Here is a 17,817-nt window from a genome sequence, read left to right as displayed (position 1 = left end):
CACTAAGTTGCATTACTTCCTTACACTGCACCATCAGGATCAACAGGTAGAAGACATAACTTTGTTATAGGTCTCTTTATGGTTCCATTTGAACAACGAACAATAGCTACTCGAAGCAATCCGTCAGTACCGATATGTAAATCCTCAACACGACCTAGTTTCCAATTGCAAGGGTGAAGATTGTCCTCCTTGATTATCACCATGTCACCATGCTTTATAGAAGGAGACTTCACCTTCCATTTGTTTCTGGTTTGCGGCTCACTAATATAGTCCTTACGCCAATGATCCCAGAAGGTCTTAACTTCTGAAGTCGTTGAAATGCCTTCAGACGAGATTCTGATATGTATTGTAACGGTTGATCTAGTAACGATGTGATTGGACGTCCGATAAGGAAGTGACCAGGAGTAATAGGGTTAAGGTCAAAAGGATCAGACGACATGGGATATAAAGGTCTCGAATTAATTATAGCTTCGATTTGAATGAGGATCGTCATAAAATCTTCATAAGTTAGCGTGGAAGAACCAGTAACTCTTTTGAGATGAAACTTAATCTTACGAACACCAGACTCCCACAAACCACCGAAGTGAGGGGCACGCGGAGGTATAAAGTGCCATTTTATCCCTTCTGATGTGGCGTAATCAATGATGGTCTTTTGATTAGAATTTTTTGTTAAAAATTCATAGAGTTCTTCAAGTTTTGCTTTAGAGCCTACAAAGTTTGTACCATTATCACTATTGTTGGATTCAGGTTTACCCTTGCGAGCTATAAATCTGCGAAGTGCCGCTATAAAGCATTCAGAAGTGAGCTCAGTGACCAACTCAATATGTATCGCCTTTGTTGAAAAACAAATGAACACAGCAATGTAAGCCTTTAATATTTTAACCCATTACTGCCCAAAGTGTATTTTCGTCTTTTTTTTTTTGCATAAACCAAAAAAGTTTGCTTATTATATGCCCAGTATGTTGTTAAAAACTGTGTTTCACTTTTTTTATAGAGAACTTTCTATTATTTAGCCGTCCCTTAAAAGGGACGCTGGGCTTTGAGTATGAAAAGAAAAAACCTAATACCTGTATTATGAATTTATTTTATTGATATATAAAAATTATTATTACATGCTAAATAATATTACAACGTGTGATAAAGCTTAAAACAAAATTTGGGATGCAATGCTATGTTACATTTTTCGCATATAAATTGGCTCTTTTTGCTACAATGAGCGCACCGGCGGTCAGTTTCATTGTATATAACTGTATGTTCAATGTTGTCATAACGTACGTCATGTAAAGGTCGTGGAGCAACCTTACTTTTTCCTTGTAATGGTTTGGTACCATGGCTTTTCAAAAAACAAAGGCTATGTGTCTTCGAAACCGCAATAAACTTTCCGAGTCCGAATGATTTGCCTTTAGCTTCCGCATGAGAATCCAAGCATTTACGACAGACACGTCTAACAAATAAAGAACTAATGGCGAGTACCATTTTTTTTTACGAAACCGTGATCTATATGCAGCAACAAGAGCATCCATCTTATCTACACCTCCCATATACTTATTATAATTCGCTATTAGTTTTGGCTGGGGCACACTTTTCCTGGAACGAGTAGTCCTATCCCAACGTAAAGTATTAGTGACTTCTGTAGTTTCAAAATTTGAAGCTACTGATACTGTTTTATTATCTTTCCACTGTACAACTATGGTACTGTCATTTCTAATCATATGGAAACTACCTCTGGGTTGATATTTCCAGTTTTTTTTTTGGTTTTAGCTGGGTATTGCTCCAACCGGTTATCCCTTATTGTTCCGGTAACACAAACGTTCTTTTTTGTCAGGTAATCGAAGAGGGGTAATCCCGTGAAATAATTATCCATGTAAAATTTATATCCCTGGCTAGAAGGCAACTGAACTTTTTCCAATAGAGATATGACTACATCGCCTCCTAAACCGAAATGTTTTTCTTTATTCACATTTTTTCCCATGTAAATTTCAAACCCATACATGTGTCCACTACTAGAACATAAAGCCCAATTTTTGTAGCCAAACCGGATCGGCTTTCCCCGAATGAACTGCCTGGCATAGTGCTTGCCATAGTAAGGTACCATGCTCTCATCTATGCAGATATGCTCATCAAAACCCCCATGTTTTCTAAAATTTTCGTTGAGTGTGTCAATTAGAGGCCTCAGTTTATATAACCGGTCTTCTTGGTGTAACTTCGAATTGTCGTTAAAATGTATATATTTTAGAATCATTTCGAATCTATTGCGTCTCATGCTGTTTTGGATCAGTTTCGGGACATCCTCATCGCTGGACCAATATAGCCTTCGATTTGGATACTTCCCAGAACCCGACAACAAGAAAGCACCCAAAACCACGTACAATTCATTCAGTGTCAGTTTTAGCTCCACATTTTTCTGCTGGGCATATCTGTTACTTTCTTCAACAATGTGGTTCAATAGAGATTGATCAAAAAAAAGTTTTAAAAAATCAGTTGGATTGGTTGCTTGCTTTGCCTCTCGCGAAGCTTCGCTTGGATTACAGGTAATAACAATCTCACTATTTAAAAGTTCTGCCTCAGGCTCGCGCCACCTTGATTTTTGGTAAGGTTTTGTTTGTTCTATTTGTGATTCGCATTTCAATTTTTTTTGTAGAACGGCTAAAGGAAGAAGGTCTTCCGGATCAGAGCCATTTCGCATGTCTGGGATAAAATTCCTCGAGGTAAGTTGTTTATGTTGGCCTCGTCCCTAGTAACAACAGATATTCCTTATATATTAGTAGAATATTCAAAATAGAACATTTAATGTACAACCTTAGAATATTCCAGTAATATCCAAATGGCACATTTTTGAAATATTCATAAAATATATTTATGAATCTTCCTATAATATTATAGTAATCTTTCAGAATATACAAAAAATATTCTATTCACATACAATTTTGGGTACCCAACGAATAATTATTTTTGAATATTGGTACTAATTTTGTCTTAACCACTCAAAAGCTCTTGGACGGCGAATCTTTTGCTGAAATTTATTACTTAGCAGAAAATACAGTTTAATGTCTTACTTACCTAAGTTTTTTTACCCAAACCAAGAAATACATTTTAAAGTGAAGTAGAAGTCCATATATTCGCAAAGTGGAGGTGTATATATGAATACAAGAAGGAGAAAAACACTGCCTTCTCGACATATATTGAATTAATTTTTATATATTTAAGATATTTGATATATTGTCACGTTTAATTTATGAGCCCTTTCGGATTCATTAATTAAACTGACTCACGACGTTAAACGTCGTGCCGGGATCTCAGTTTTAAGGATGGAATCAAACACTGAGTTTTCCATTAAACACTTAAATCTATTAAATACGGTATACACAAATGGGTCTGCACAATACGGTCATAAACACACTAAAAGTTGATAATTTAATAATTGTACTTACATAGACTCATAAGCTGAGGACTTAGCATTTTCTGGCGGCTGGCTTGGTCACTTTCGCGTTGGAACAATTTTGGAGAGGACTACTTAACTTGATCTTCTTTTCCGAGGAGAGTCGACATCTCGACTTCCTGGTTCAGCTGGTCGCACTACTGTCGATTGGTTCACACTCTTCTATACTGCTAAAATCGGCGTATTTTATACCCGATTGATCGGCTGACGCAGTTTGTTATTGTCGCTTGATTTTCACATTTCTGTAAAGCAGGTGGTGGTGACTCATCACCGATACAGTGCACCCGGTGCATGACACACTCGGTGCATCATGGTGCGACCTTGCCTCGTGCGCTTAATATTTCGCAATCCTCGAATATTCTTATGTTTTTAAGTTAATAAGTCCATCTTTTGAATTAATGGATTTTCCATTCGTGACATATGCCTCCGCCCCAGAAAAACTGGTCCCCAGTTTTATATGAACAATAATTAAAAAATTTTAACAATAGTAACAATATATCGTTAGCCTAACACAAATTTAAAAGTTACATGTGTACATACGAAGGCATTATGATAAATGGTTAGTAGGTTTACATATGTGAGTATTCCATAGTACTCAGTTAAGTTTGTCCAAGGACACTGGTTACAATCATTCCTTAATAATAAGTTAGTACTTATTCTAACAATATTGTCACGTTTAGGGGGTAGCGTAGGAAGAGAAACAAGACTGTAGCTCAAGTAAGTCTTCTTTATTTGGCACTGTATAACTCTTAGCATCGAACACTGTCCAAGAGGGGGTGTGTGGGTGTGGGTGTATGTGCGTAAGGCCTTCTGATGTGCCGCCAAGCGGAACCCGCTCGATACGAGCAGGGTGCCTCTATGTCCGACACACCCAAAGGACTTACTTAAGGCACTGCAACAGGGTAACGAGCCGTCCGGGCACTAGAAAGTTCGGACTGTCGCTCGTGACCTCCCTCTGGGGATGACCCCAGAGTTCGGTAATCTGTACGTGCTTTTGGTGCAGTATTTATACCCACATCATGACCCCAATTCGCCAATCTTGCTGACACAAACATTGTACTGGGGGAGACCGGGGCCCGACTAGGTAACGGAACATAGTGCAATTTATGTTATTCGTGACATCTCCCCCTTCCAACAAGTGTTCGCCCCGAACACTAAAAGCTTATGTTTCCTAGAGCAACTTACTTATTCTCTATTCTTACTTTCTAATGCAGGTGGGGGAGTACTTTATTTAAACCAACCTATAATCAAATATTACTTCTTAAAACTAACACATGTTACTTATCTTCTAGAAAAGGGGTGGGGAAAACTTTATTGAACAAATATCTTAACTACCTCTCGATTTTTAGACGTTGCCATGTTTGCATACCCAAAAAACACTTATTCCTTTCGTTGGGTCACCTTTCAACCTTGTTGTTGCGTCCATCTTCTTGCCTTCTCATTTAAGCGTAACTTGTCCCCTGCATCGGGCACCATCTTCTAGTACCTTCTCTCGGCACTACATTGTCTAAGCGGAAATCCATCGCTTAGCTTCGACATCTTTGGTCCATTGCGTGCTCTCTTTTTAGCACACGTTGCTTTGGACTACTATACATCATTTCTAAGCCCATCTGGAGAACCTTCTTCAGCCCGTCATTTAAGGGACTCTGGGTGCACGTGGGTGTAGAACCGACGGTGCGGAACCCATCCGAAGATGCTGGTTTCTCCTAGGCTGGCTCCTCTTCTTCTCGCTTCTTTAATCAGGTCAATTTGTCGATAGACGCAACGAGGTAATTAGGTGGCCCCTAAAGTCAACAATTAATTAGCAAACAAGCCCGACTCCAATAACATAAACAGACATAACATGTATTTATAAACAAAACACCTGATACTTGCGCGCTTTTGCTATCTCAGCAAAGTACCTAGGTCGGGAATGGCGTCACTGGTCTAGAAATCGAGATATTGTTATTGCATTAACTATACATACACTTATTTTATGAAACCTAGTTATCAAAAGTTTAGTTTTATCTTACCCAATACACTACAAACTAAAATGTGCTCCTATACACTAAAATGTTTAGGGCAACCTACAGGCCGCTCTTGATATAGCCCTACTCAGTTCAAGCAACTGCGGACCTGCAGGCTGGTCCTTCAAAACTCGTCTTGATTCTTCTGGGGTGTGCTTGAACTTGTGGGGGTGGGCATGGTTGAGTCGTCTTCCTGATCTCTCTTTCTTTCTCTCTCTTCTTTCTTCTGGTCTTTGCCTCTCTTCTTTTTCCTCTGTTATTCCTTCATCTTTTCCCTGTGACTTAATTGGCATCAATTTGCGAGGGTGTGTCTATCAATATGAAGATTAATAGACGGGGATTGAACGGGGCGCCTCCACCATGTCACGTTTCAGTTTTGCATGTATGTTTAGGAGCTCCACTAGTAATCGTCTACTTTGAGGATTTAAATAGTAGTCACTCTTTTCTACAATGCATTGATCTGAATCGTCGTATGCAAATTTGCAATATCTGGTTAACCATTCTACAGTTCGACATCTTCCGTGATAAACTACTTCATTGAGTTCGACGGCTGTCCTGCAGGCTAAGCAGATCCTTTGTGTGTTGACTTTAGGAAAAACCATATATAAATCGCTCTATATATGATCTCGCTCTTAGTAAGCATGGCTTCAGCGCATGCTATTTCCAATGTTCTACCTGGATATTGGACGAGTTCTCTAAATATTTCCTGATTTACACTTGCATTTAGGTCTAACTTTGCGCGTGCTCGTACGTCCGGCTCAAATGAGAATAGAAGTGAAACTAAACTCTCTGCTTGCCGAGCGTTGAAATTGAATCTACGCGTCAGAACCATTCTGCTTGTGCCCATGCTAGATATAAAAGTCTTGACGTGTTCGTCTTTTGGTGGCGTAATCCACACACCATTTGTGACTTTATCTATCATGCATTCTAAGTCTTTTAAATTGAAAGCAATGATGCCTATAGCATCAAAAGCTATCTTTTCCATTGCACCAACTGCTAATGTTCTTAAAGCTAGGTGCTTTTGTATTTTGTCTTTAATTTTGATGGAAGATTGGTATTGCTCCAAACTTGCTGCTGATCGAATTTGTTGCACTAGATCTCTGTGATTATTCAGCTTATCCAGCTTAACTATCACATCTTTGATCCTGCGCTCATGGTGTTCGACCACATTGCTCCATCTTTTAAGTCCGTCTTTCTTTAAGAGTGGAACCGGTATATAGATTCCGTTGCTGTCTACTGCGAGAAACTTCTCAATTTGTAGCGCGTCAGGCTCTTTTTCCTCTGCTGAATCATCGCTGAATACAACCGAGGTTGATTGTCCTGAAGTACCACTTGATGAGATTGATTCCTCTTCCAGTTCATGCTTCTCTCTTAGACGGTTTAGACGTTCATACATAGATATCATATACTGCTTCGCTTCCTGTTCCTCGTCTATTGGAATCTCCTCTATGGGTGGAATTCCCACACCAAAGATGTCTTCGAAGTCATCTATGCACGACATTTTCAAATCACTTTGTTAATTTACTGTGATAAGGATAGTTTTTCTACCAATCAAGGTCCAGGCTATCAAACTACCCGGCGCCTCCACCATGTCACGTTTAGGGGGTAGCGTAGGAAGAGAAACAAGACTGTAGCTCAAGTAAGTCTTCTTTATTTGGCACTGTATAACTCTTAGCATCGAACACTGTCCAAGAGGGGGTGTGTGGGTGTGGGTGTATGTGCGTAAGGCCTTCTGATGTGCCGCCAAGCGGAACCCGCCCGATACGAGCAGGGTGCCTCTATGTCCGACACGCCCAAAGGACTTACTTAAGGCACTGCAACAGGGTAACGAGCCGTCCGGGCACTAGAAAGTTCGGACTGTCGCTCGTGACCTCCCTCTGGGGATGACCCCAGAGTTCGGTAATCTGTACGTGCTTTTGGTGCAGTATTTATACCCACATCATGACCCCAATTCGCCAATCTTGCTGACACAAACATTGTACTGGGGTAGACCGGGGCCCGACTAGGTAACGGAACATAGTGCAATTTATGTTATTCGTGACAATATTATAGAACGTTATGCTTCGTAAAAACATACATAGTTCAAATTATGAACTTTACCGTAAACACTTTGCTTCCGGCAGGGAAAAAAAACAAATAACGCAACACTGGGAAAAGTTTGACAAGACTTACTCTTATGAGCAAAACTTCGCACCTCACATCACTTAACACCATCATCTACTATGTCCTATTAATGTTTGTGATGTGGATTGTCCAATTGATAAACTCTTTACGTGTAGTTTATCAGTATACGGTCCAATGTCCAAGCCCTTCGTGAGTTCCAATAACAATACTAGCTCATCATAGTCTGCTTCCTTCTTACATAGTCCTCAGTGTTACATGAAATATAAGACAAAAGGTTAGTATGTGCTACTTAAGGCTTAATATACTTATATCCAATATATATATTACTATATATACTCTGCATGCAGTGTTACGAATTACTTTATGAAGTTAACTGACATGTTAAAATAAACAGGAATCCGGTCCTGAAACTAAAAAGTTTGAACTCCGTAAGTATAAGACGCTCTAGTTTTCATTTTATGGAAAGTAGAACGTATTTGCCTGTTTCAAAAAATACAGAAACATTAACCGTCTCTAACCAACTTCAAATCCTTTTGGAGAAGATTGTTCTATCAAAAATTGGATATAATGTCCTCAATCAAATGCTTTTCCCTCATTGATTTCTGTAAAAATAAAAATATGCCATCAGTATGTAAATGCAAGTAGGTATTAAATGATCAGCTTAAATCCTTTCTGGCGTATTAGTATTATGTTTTGAATACTTGGGCAATATTTCGAACAGATTTTCTAAAAGAATTCGCAGGTGACCAACCATTTCGTAAACTGAAATTTAGATTAAACACGCGTAAACATCGGGACAATGAAGACATTAAAACTTATTATTATGACTTACTTACCTTGGCAAATGAAATTAACCCAGACATGTCTTTTGAAACTTTTAGAGATTATTTTGAAAACGGTTTAAATCCGTCGTGTTTTGAAATGTATTATTTATTTTAATAATAAAAATTTGGGTGATTTAAACCAACTAGTCTTGAGAATAAGTGATATTAAAGAGCGTGTATTATTTAGTCAAATGAATCGGCAAAGTAAATTTTACATTTCGGACGAAATGAATTTTCGGTCTCGTAAGGATCGGTTGAAAAACAAATTTGACAAATACGGTACTATTCGTACTTGGCCAAATAAGTATTGTAAAAATTGTGAATTTCAGTCCAACAATTATTGTGGAAATAATAAGTACAAAGGGACCAAGTTAAACAAAAATTATTTTTACTATCGAAATGTGTCACAAGAAAAGCAAAATTATTCTAGGTTTGATCAAAATCGAGGTATAAGAAATAGTAATACCAGAAATAATTGTTCATCAAAATGTAAAAATTTTAATCGAGGTAGCAACAAGTTTTACAATTTTGGACAAAATAAGAATGTTTCTACACATCAGAATCCTAGTGAATGTGAAAACTCAATGTTAAGTGTCGATGAAGTTGCTCTAAACTCGACAAACAGTAAAGATAGCAATTTATTGTCAATCAAAGCTTCAATAAATAACGAAGACAATTTGTTTGATGTAATTTTAGATACAGAGTGTGAACCAATCGACAGTAGTGCGACCAGCTGAACCAGGAAGTCGAGATGTCGACTCTCCTCGGTCAAGAAGATCAAGTGAAGTAGTCCATTCTCCAAAGTTGTTCTAACACGAAAGTGACCAAGCCAGCCGCCAGAAAATGCTAAGTCCTTAGCGTATGAACTTGTGTAAGTACCATTGTTAAATTGTTAATTGCTAGTGTGTTTATGACCGTATTATGCAGACCCATTTATGTATACTACATTTGTCACCAAATGTCACGTTTAATTTATGAGCCCTTTCGGATTCATTAATTAAACTGACTCACGACGTTAAACGTCGTGCCGGGATCTCAGTTTTAAAGATGGAATCAAACACCGAGTTTTCTATTAAACACTTAAATCTATTAAATAAACAATACAGTCATAAACACACTAAAAGTTGACAATTTAACAATTGTACTTACATAGACTCATAAGCTAAGGACTTAGCATTTTCTGGCGGCGGGCTTGGTCACTTTCTTGTTGGAACAATTCTGGAGAATGGACTACTTAACTTGATCTTCTTGACCGAGGAGAGTCGACATCTCGACTTCCTGGTTCAGCTGGTCGCACTACTGTCGATTGGTTCACCACCATCAGGTCGGGTCTACCGTTGTAATATACGAAACTTTTGGAAGAACTCATGTGTTCTTGAGATCAAGTTTGGATATCCCAAAAACTGACCCATGACCTTGAATACAGGACCATTGGCCTCATGTCTCTGATGGTTGTTCCACTTTTCGTAGTCTATATGGTTGGCTATGCAGATGTTGTCGTAGGTGTCCAGGCCTTGACCATTCGAATTGCCCATTAATTTCTTCACAACTGTATTTAAATCATCTGCCATGGTTAATCCTTTGAATAATGGAACGAAGTGAGTCTTAATTAGGTACTCTGTCACAACAAAGTACTCTCTCAGTCTCCAGGACATGAGAGAAAAGAACCTACCTTTGATTTTCAGTTCTCGCTCCTTTGCTTTAAGACCAATGACTAGATCTTCAGATGATAATCCTTTGTCATTGATCTCGGTCAGGAACTCTTTCCAGTTGGTTGCGAGTGAATTGATAAAAGTTTGCAAAACTTTCTTGGAAGGAATGGGTGTGTTTGGATGTGATCTGATGTGGTTTAGGATGTCTGTCTTGTTCATGGAGTGACTTTTATCTGAATAGATGATTGATGGATCCAGGACATCTGGGATTTCGTAGCATCTTGTTAAAGGGAGGCTATGCCACTCATCTCCAAAATCCTGCACTTGTTTTGGAGTTGGCCATGTCCCTGTAGTTATGTGGGAATGAAATGGATGATCCGGGTGAACTTTTGCTTTGTCTACATACCACTGCTTGGTCTCATTAAATTTTGAAGAGAGGACTAAATAAGCCAGGTCACTGGCCAAGGCATTTGCATAGTCTTCATCAATATCTTTCGGCATATGGACCTGGTCTGACAAACTCCTCAACCCATCCAAATATTGGACAAAGGGGTGTCCCCAGTGTCTGAAGGAGCCAAAAATGGTGAGGACCAGATTCGGATTGTCCAGCTTGTGGATCAAATTGAAGATTGGTTCAAGAGGGATGCCGTGATTTTTCATGGCCGTGACCGACTGTTTAACATGACGGCTGAATTCAGGGAATTCAGGGATCAAGTGTCGGTACTCATGAGCCAGATCTGCCATTCTGAGAGAGGCAATAGGCTCAATCAACTTCAGAGCATCATATGCTTGATTCCCGACTAATCGTAGACATTTGTCACCCAATCTGTATATTTGATTGAGGGTTTCCCATTCAGATGCCGCGAACATTTTATCCACCCGGTTTACCATAGAGATTAAAGTCTGGAACCGAGCAACATATGTGTCTTTACACATAAGCAAAGTGTTACGGTCCATAATAATTTTATCATCAAGGAAGAAGACGAACCCATGATTGATCAAAATTCTTCCGAAGTTCTTGCTCCTATATACGATTTGATCCGGATGGTCCGGAGAAACACGTTTCGTCCCCGTAATCTTCAAGAGCTCCGTGATCTCTGTACTGTCTATGGCGTTTAAAAACAAGGTAACAATGTGGAGATCTAAAAAGTAAGCACCCCACTTGAGAATGGCAGGATGACATTTGGTCTTGTCTGGGTTACCTATGGTCTTATTTATCCAACCTCTAAAGAATGCCGACACTACAGGATAAGTCGTGTCACTATCAGCCTGGGAGAGACGCATCAAGTCTTTGATAAGTGAGAGGTCAAAATTGTCACTCAAGTTTTTTCTTCCAAACCATTCATGGAACTCGCGAGGGGTTGTAAATAAGCCAAGTTGGCATTTGAGTTTGTCTAAAACTCCCATACGCGATTTCCACAGCTTTAAATTCCAGCTTGGCCTGTAAGGCAGTCCTTTAGAGTACTTGAGAAATTCATTGATTTCATCTTCTATGAGGGGAGAGTTTAAAGAATAATCGACATTCGATAGATATTCCACTCCCGTTTTAGCACTCGGGGGGAGGGATTCAAACTCGTCCAGTTCTGGGGCAACATCCTCATAACTCATCGATGTCGCCAAATCGCATTCGTCATAAAATTCCATTTTGAGCAAGTAACGTTTAAGTACTTTCTGTTTGGCGCTTCCTGGTTCAGCTGGTCGCACTACTGTCGATTGGTTCACACTCTTCTATACTGCTAAAATCGGCGTATTTTATACCCGATTGATCGGCTGACGCAGTTTGTTATTGTCGCTTGTTTTTCACATTTCTGTAAAGCAGGTGGTGGTGACTCATCACCGATACAGTGCACCCGGTGCATGACACACTCGGTGCATCATGGTGCGACCTTGCCTCGTGCGCTTAATATTTCGCAATCCTCGAATATTCTTATGTTTTTAAGTTAATAAGTCCATCTTTTGAATTAATGGATTTTCCATTCGTGACAATATGCGGAGAAGGCTGATATGTGTGTTTTCCTATTGGTTTTCCCCTTCTTGTAAGAAAGATTTGTAGTGTATATAATGCTAATTTGGGATGACAACTAAATAACAGACAAAATTTTTAAAACACCATATCAAATTTATTTGATAAGCCTGGCCCTAATCGGAAGAAGCCCGAACATTTCTTTTTAATACCCTCTCAGGAGCCTTTGACAGAAATATAGATATTTGAATTTCTATGTCTTTTATGGTGACCCCCTCAGAATACAGATGCACTGCTTCTGAATTATAAAAAAATATGATATATATTAGAGTCCTCAATTTTAATTGATCATTAGATACGTACTATTGAGTACTTTTAAAAAAAGCTGGAAGTATGTATGAACTTTTGACAACTTACCAATTAATGCTTGAGCAATTTTTAACCCCTTTAGAGGTTTTTTCTTCTTGTGGCCCACGTAACTGTACATAGACATAAACTCATCCGTACATAATTTTTCCATTCCACGTTTAATTAGCTCCTTATAATTCCGCGATCCCAACATTTTTAGACGCTGTTTCTGAAATGTGTAATAAAAATCGTATATTTTATTAATATGCATGTAACCTACATGTTCGAAAAAGCTGTGTTTTGATACACTTCAAATACAAAAGATACATATAAGAAGCATGCATTTAAAATACTCCCATGCACATACACAATACATATTGTAAAGTTCTCTTTCTTCACTTCTATTAATTAGGAAAATAAAACACTTTGTTATAATATAACACCACTTCACTCTGCTTGGTCTGCTTTACTTCCCGAAACCACATTCAATAATAATCCCAACCAAGCAGTGTGTTTTCTCTGTTTATTTTGTGATTCATCATCATAATACATTCCTTGGGTACCAGTCAGTACGATCAATACATTACAGGTACTGCATAAATTTGATGAAATGGAAGGGACTTAAGTCTAGTTTATATAACAAAATGTAATTTTTGTAATAGTTTTAATATTAGCACCAAGAACAGAATCAATGCTTATGACCAAAGGAGTTTATAAAAAAAATAATTTAAATTTAGTATCAGTAATAATTGAATTCACTTAAAAACCAATTTTTTTTAGGGCTAATACCAAAATTAAATCTTCTTGCCTTTTTCACACCTGTTGTATGGTTAACCTGGCATTGACAGATGAATATTATCACAAAAATGACAGTTTTTAAGGACATGATTTTATTAACTTTTTCATTTTTGTTTTGGGTTCCGGCTTAAAGAAAAAGGATTGCAGCTACAAGCTACAACTTTTTATTTAATATTTACTATTTATGTACTGGCACTTGTCAGTCTATATGTCATGTAATAACCTCCATAAACTTATCATTTATAATCACCTTCAATTTTTACAGTGAGTACTAATACCTACTAATACTTAAACTAAATTTTAAAGTGGGCTTTACTTTTTGCAAAAACACTTGGAACCTTATTTTTATAGGAGGTTTTGGATTCTACAAACAATGCTTAACATATTTCATGGAACATACTCCATACTGATATTCAATTGTTTTCAAAATAATGTCAAATACACTTTTCAAAATTATAGGTCCTACAACTTTTACTTAGAAAAATTGAAAAAAATTAAAATCAGCTGTTCAAAATGAACTCTATGTACTGTTACAATAACCAAGACGGTTTATTATCATTTTACATTTTTTTCAAAAATGTCATCAATAATTTTTGGGGATGTTAATCTGATTTATTGAAAAATTATTGGTGTCAAATTATCAATATTTACAGGACAATTGTGGTACAAGTTGCATGGAACATATTTAGAATTGTTTGTTTCTAGAATCCAAATTATACAATAATAAAGAAGTGTTGCCATTTAAAAGATCAAAAATATTTTAAATACCCAGTTTTTGGGCCCTGTATAATTCCATTTCATATAACACAAGCAGAGGTTAATAAAATTAAAAACATGAGGGTTCAAAAATGTTTGTGAAAAGTTAGTCTTTTTAATTTTATTGAACTTGGGCAGCATGCATGTTACAAAAGCACTGTATGTAGTGTTATCTAAATGCATGTTTGAAGGAACAGTAATAATCTAATTCATATACGTGTCAATTCTTCAGATCAAATGATGTCTACGAAATTACTTAGATGATACAACATTTGCTTATCTAGTACCATGATTTTAAACCAAACATACAGGGTGTTACAAATTCGATGCATTAGCATTGCTATCTCAGAAAGTATAGTTGATAGAGCTTTAGTTAAATGCAGGCAAAGTTGCGCATTTTATTGATAAATAATTTGGTAAAAAAAAAATTCAAAAACGTTTCATTACATCCGGAGATATCCGACAAAAACCGGAAAAGTCAAATTTCTATTTTAATTTTTTTACCACTTTAATCAATGGCACCTTCTGGAGGCACATTTTCTTCAAGAAAATAGTTTTAGTTTTCAGCTCAAACATTACTTTTTTAGATACCAACGTCAACTTCAAATTTTCAAATAGCGACCTCAACTTTTTATTTCATTTTTTAGTAGCCACAGACCTTCTGAAACTAATGATGTGTCACTTGTCAAAAAATATACCTAGTGTACTCGTATTATGTACTTGGTATTTTAAGATTTTTTAAAAAAATAAGCAATTGAATTTGATATGTTGTCATAATTAGTAGATAATTTAGTTTTATATAATTTAATAAATAGGTTCATTGCTCCTTCGAAAAAGAGCGAGAGTTTCTTATGGTACTTTTCATTTATTTAAAAAAAATATGTTTTTCGATAGTTATTTATTTTTCAGATACTCACATGTTTGCATTTGCGGTTGAGTTTTGATGAATCAGCTTAATCATATCAAACTAAATTATTTACTCATTATGATAACATATGAATTTCAAATGCATATTTGAAAAAAACAAATACCTAAGTACACTAGGTATAATTTTTTGACAAGTGTGGCACATCATTATTTTCGGTAGGTTGGTAGCTACTAAAAAAACGAAATCGAAAGTCCCGGTCCGTATTTTAAAATATTAAGTGGATGATGGTATCTAAAAAACGAAACGTTGTAGCTAAATACAAACATTATTTTCTTAAATAGCATAAATTAAGGCCTCCAGAAGGTGCAATTGATTTTCCAAAATAATCAATAATAAAGTGGAAAAAAATAAAATAGAAATTTGATTAGTTGTTTTTGTTGGATATCTCCGGATGTAATAAAAATTAAAAAAAAAAATGTTACCGAATTATTTAGCAGTAAAATGCGCAACTTTGCCTCCATTTAACTAAAGCTCTATCAACTATACTTTCTGAGATAGCAATGCTAATGCATCTAATTTGTAACACCCTGTATTTGTGCAGCTGCAATGTTTTTTTTTAACAATCCAATACTTAAGTTCAATTTTTTTCAGTTCAAATTCTGCTGATTAAGCCATCTTCCATCTGTTGTCGCAAGAAGCCTAGTAATTAATGTTAATACTTCGCTATCCTAATCTATTCCCTATCTTGCACCGTTTCTTAGATATTTCATAAAAGTGGTGGATTTGTCAGCCAAATGGTAGTCTAAACATTTTTTAAATTTTAAAGTCCTGAAAGGTTTGCTGGTGTGATCTTTTGTCCTCAGTTAGACAATACCACATGGTTGAAAAGCCCAGTAATATTTAACTGCTGCTTTTAACTATGCGCAAATAACTATTTTCTACGACCTCTATAGAAAATAAAAGTTTTCTCTCTCATTTGAGAGATGAAAATATCACTTTCACTACCTAGGGAGTAATTAGAGAATTTTAAACTAAAGCCTGTCTGAATATTGTGGACTTTCTTTCGTTTTTTATCTGTTTAATGACTTTTTCAATTTTTTAATTTGCTTGAGCATCTCATCAAAAGGTTGGTGCAAGTGGGTATTCTCGCTCTACACATATTACCTTTAAAATTTTACATTTATTGTAAATTAATTTTGCAATGCGGAAAAGTAACTTTACCGCATCCGGTGCGGAAAAGTACTCTTTCCCGCACTCAAATAAGTGTGTAAAAGTGCATTTACCGCACCTGAGTAGGAAAGGTTTTTTTCATTATTCTTACTAGTCTGAAAACTATCTATTTTTTGGTGGATTCGTTTAAAAAAATGTACCTTTTCCGTGAGGACGCTGGAAAGTGCCAATTTCCCGTGCGCTGTTTTTAACTGGTGGGTTTTCTCGTGCGCTGACAAATACGTGTTTTGCATAAAAATATTTTTTTTTAAAGTCAGTGAATTTCTGACATAACACGTTAAGTTCTGTGCTAGATTACCATTCAATGTATTGTCACGTTTAAGTTGTAAAGCCCTTTTGGCCCAACAAGTTAAACGAGACGTGCGTTTATTACTTTAATAAACGCCTTTACCGATATCTTGTTTCAGAGGTAGAATCAAACCACTTGGTAGAAAAATATAATTTAATAACTAAATAACAGTTAAAACTAATTGACAAAATGGTTGGTTTATCAACTTAGTGAATCGGAATAAAACCTTCAACATAATTCCCAAAAGTAGCACTTTAAACAATACCTTTTACATGCACAAAATATTACAATAATAAATCTATACTTACATTTGTTAAACAATTATGAGGGCAGCTTTCTGGAGGGTTTGGCACTCGCGATTTATTATAGTTTAAGATATGGTTTACTATTTAATTAATTTGTAAACCCCCGGTGCGGGTTGCAGAATTCAGGACGACTACATTCTGTGGCGTGAGCGGAGTCTTCTGGCTAGGTACTGCCTTCTCCGACGTGGTGCACAGCAAAACTGGACTGACTGGAATGAACCCCTCTCTAGGGTACAACTTCCTTCTTATAGCATTCCAAACACTGGTTCCACCAATCAAAAACTCCCAGACCAGGTCTCCTGTAGCCGACAACTCGTGACGACCTTTCGACCCTCGGTACCTGGAAATATTTCGCATATTTCGCAACTCTTTCGCGTCCGGTCACACTCCGGTGCATAGTCTAGCTATTGCATCATAGGTGCAGTTGCACTCTGACCGCATTCCACAATTTTAATGTTTCCGCTCAAGTAATATAAATTCCACATTTTTTAATGTTTCCGATTAAGTGAAATAAATTTGATTTATTTCCTTCCTTAAAACACATTGACATTTCTTATATTCTCGTGGTAATATTATTTTTTTTTTGTTTCAGATATTCTCCCGGTGAAGCGAGAAGCAAAAAAAAAGTCATCCAGGTCAATCTTGGATTTTTTTTTTAATTTAATAATAAACTAAAAACTGGGGCGCGGGTGGTGTGTAATTTTATTTGCGATTTCGATTTGCTGTTATGCCATATGCAGCATTGTTCTATCCACAATATCTGGCCGAATAATTTTCCTTTAATTTCCAACTAAATGCTGATCTATTAGAAATATTGTCATTCCTTTAAATGTCAATAATCTATGCATGGCGAACTGAGTAACTGTGCAGAAGTTGACATTGGGAGTGAACAAGGACCAGCAATCAGTCATTCATATCTATCTAACGTACAATTTATTTTCCAACTGATTAACATCCCACAGCAAATTTAACTTTTTGTGTCTGCTCAGCTCCTATTTATATCGAAGAATTAATGCTAATCACGTGTGTTTTCTAAGAACTATCCATAATGCCCAAACGGCATTTGGACGTCGAGCCAACGTTCGATTACCCGACGCAACGTCAGGTACCGACGTTGGGGCGACGGCATTTCTACTCGTATTTGCACTATTTTGGGGAATACAAATTTGAGTCGATTGTACGTCGGGTCACCACTAATACGGTATATTAACCCTT

At 36.9% G+C, this 17,817-nt stretch overlaps 1 long non-coding RNA gene across 1 annotated transcript; it reads left to right on the top strand.

Annotated features, from left to right (window-relative positions):
* The first annotated feature begins 2,079 nt into the window (after positions 1 to 2,079).
* LOC145738283 (uncharacterized) lies at positions 2,080 to 17,292 on the top strand. The gene is made up of 2 exons (XR_014180682.1): positions 2,080 to 2,708; positions 17,195 to 17,292. It is a non-coding gene; the product is annotated as an uncharacterized LOC145738283 (long non-coding RNA).
* The last annotated feature ends 525 nt before the right edge of the window (positions 17,293 to 17,817 follow it).

This window comes from Ips typographus, linkage group LG15, assembly GCF_016097725.1.
Source record: "Ips typographus isolate SLU linkage group LG15, UJ_Ityp_2.0, whole genome shotgun sequence".
Classification (NCBI taxonomy): domain Eukaryota; kingdom Metazoa; phylum Arthropoda; class Insecta; order Coleoptera; family Curculionidae; genus Ips; species Ips typographus.
Note: the sequence above shows the minus strand (reverse complement) of the source record. Positions and strands in the feature narration are given on the sequence as shown.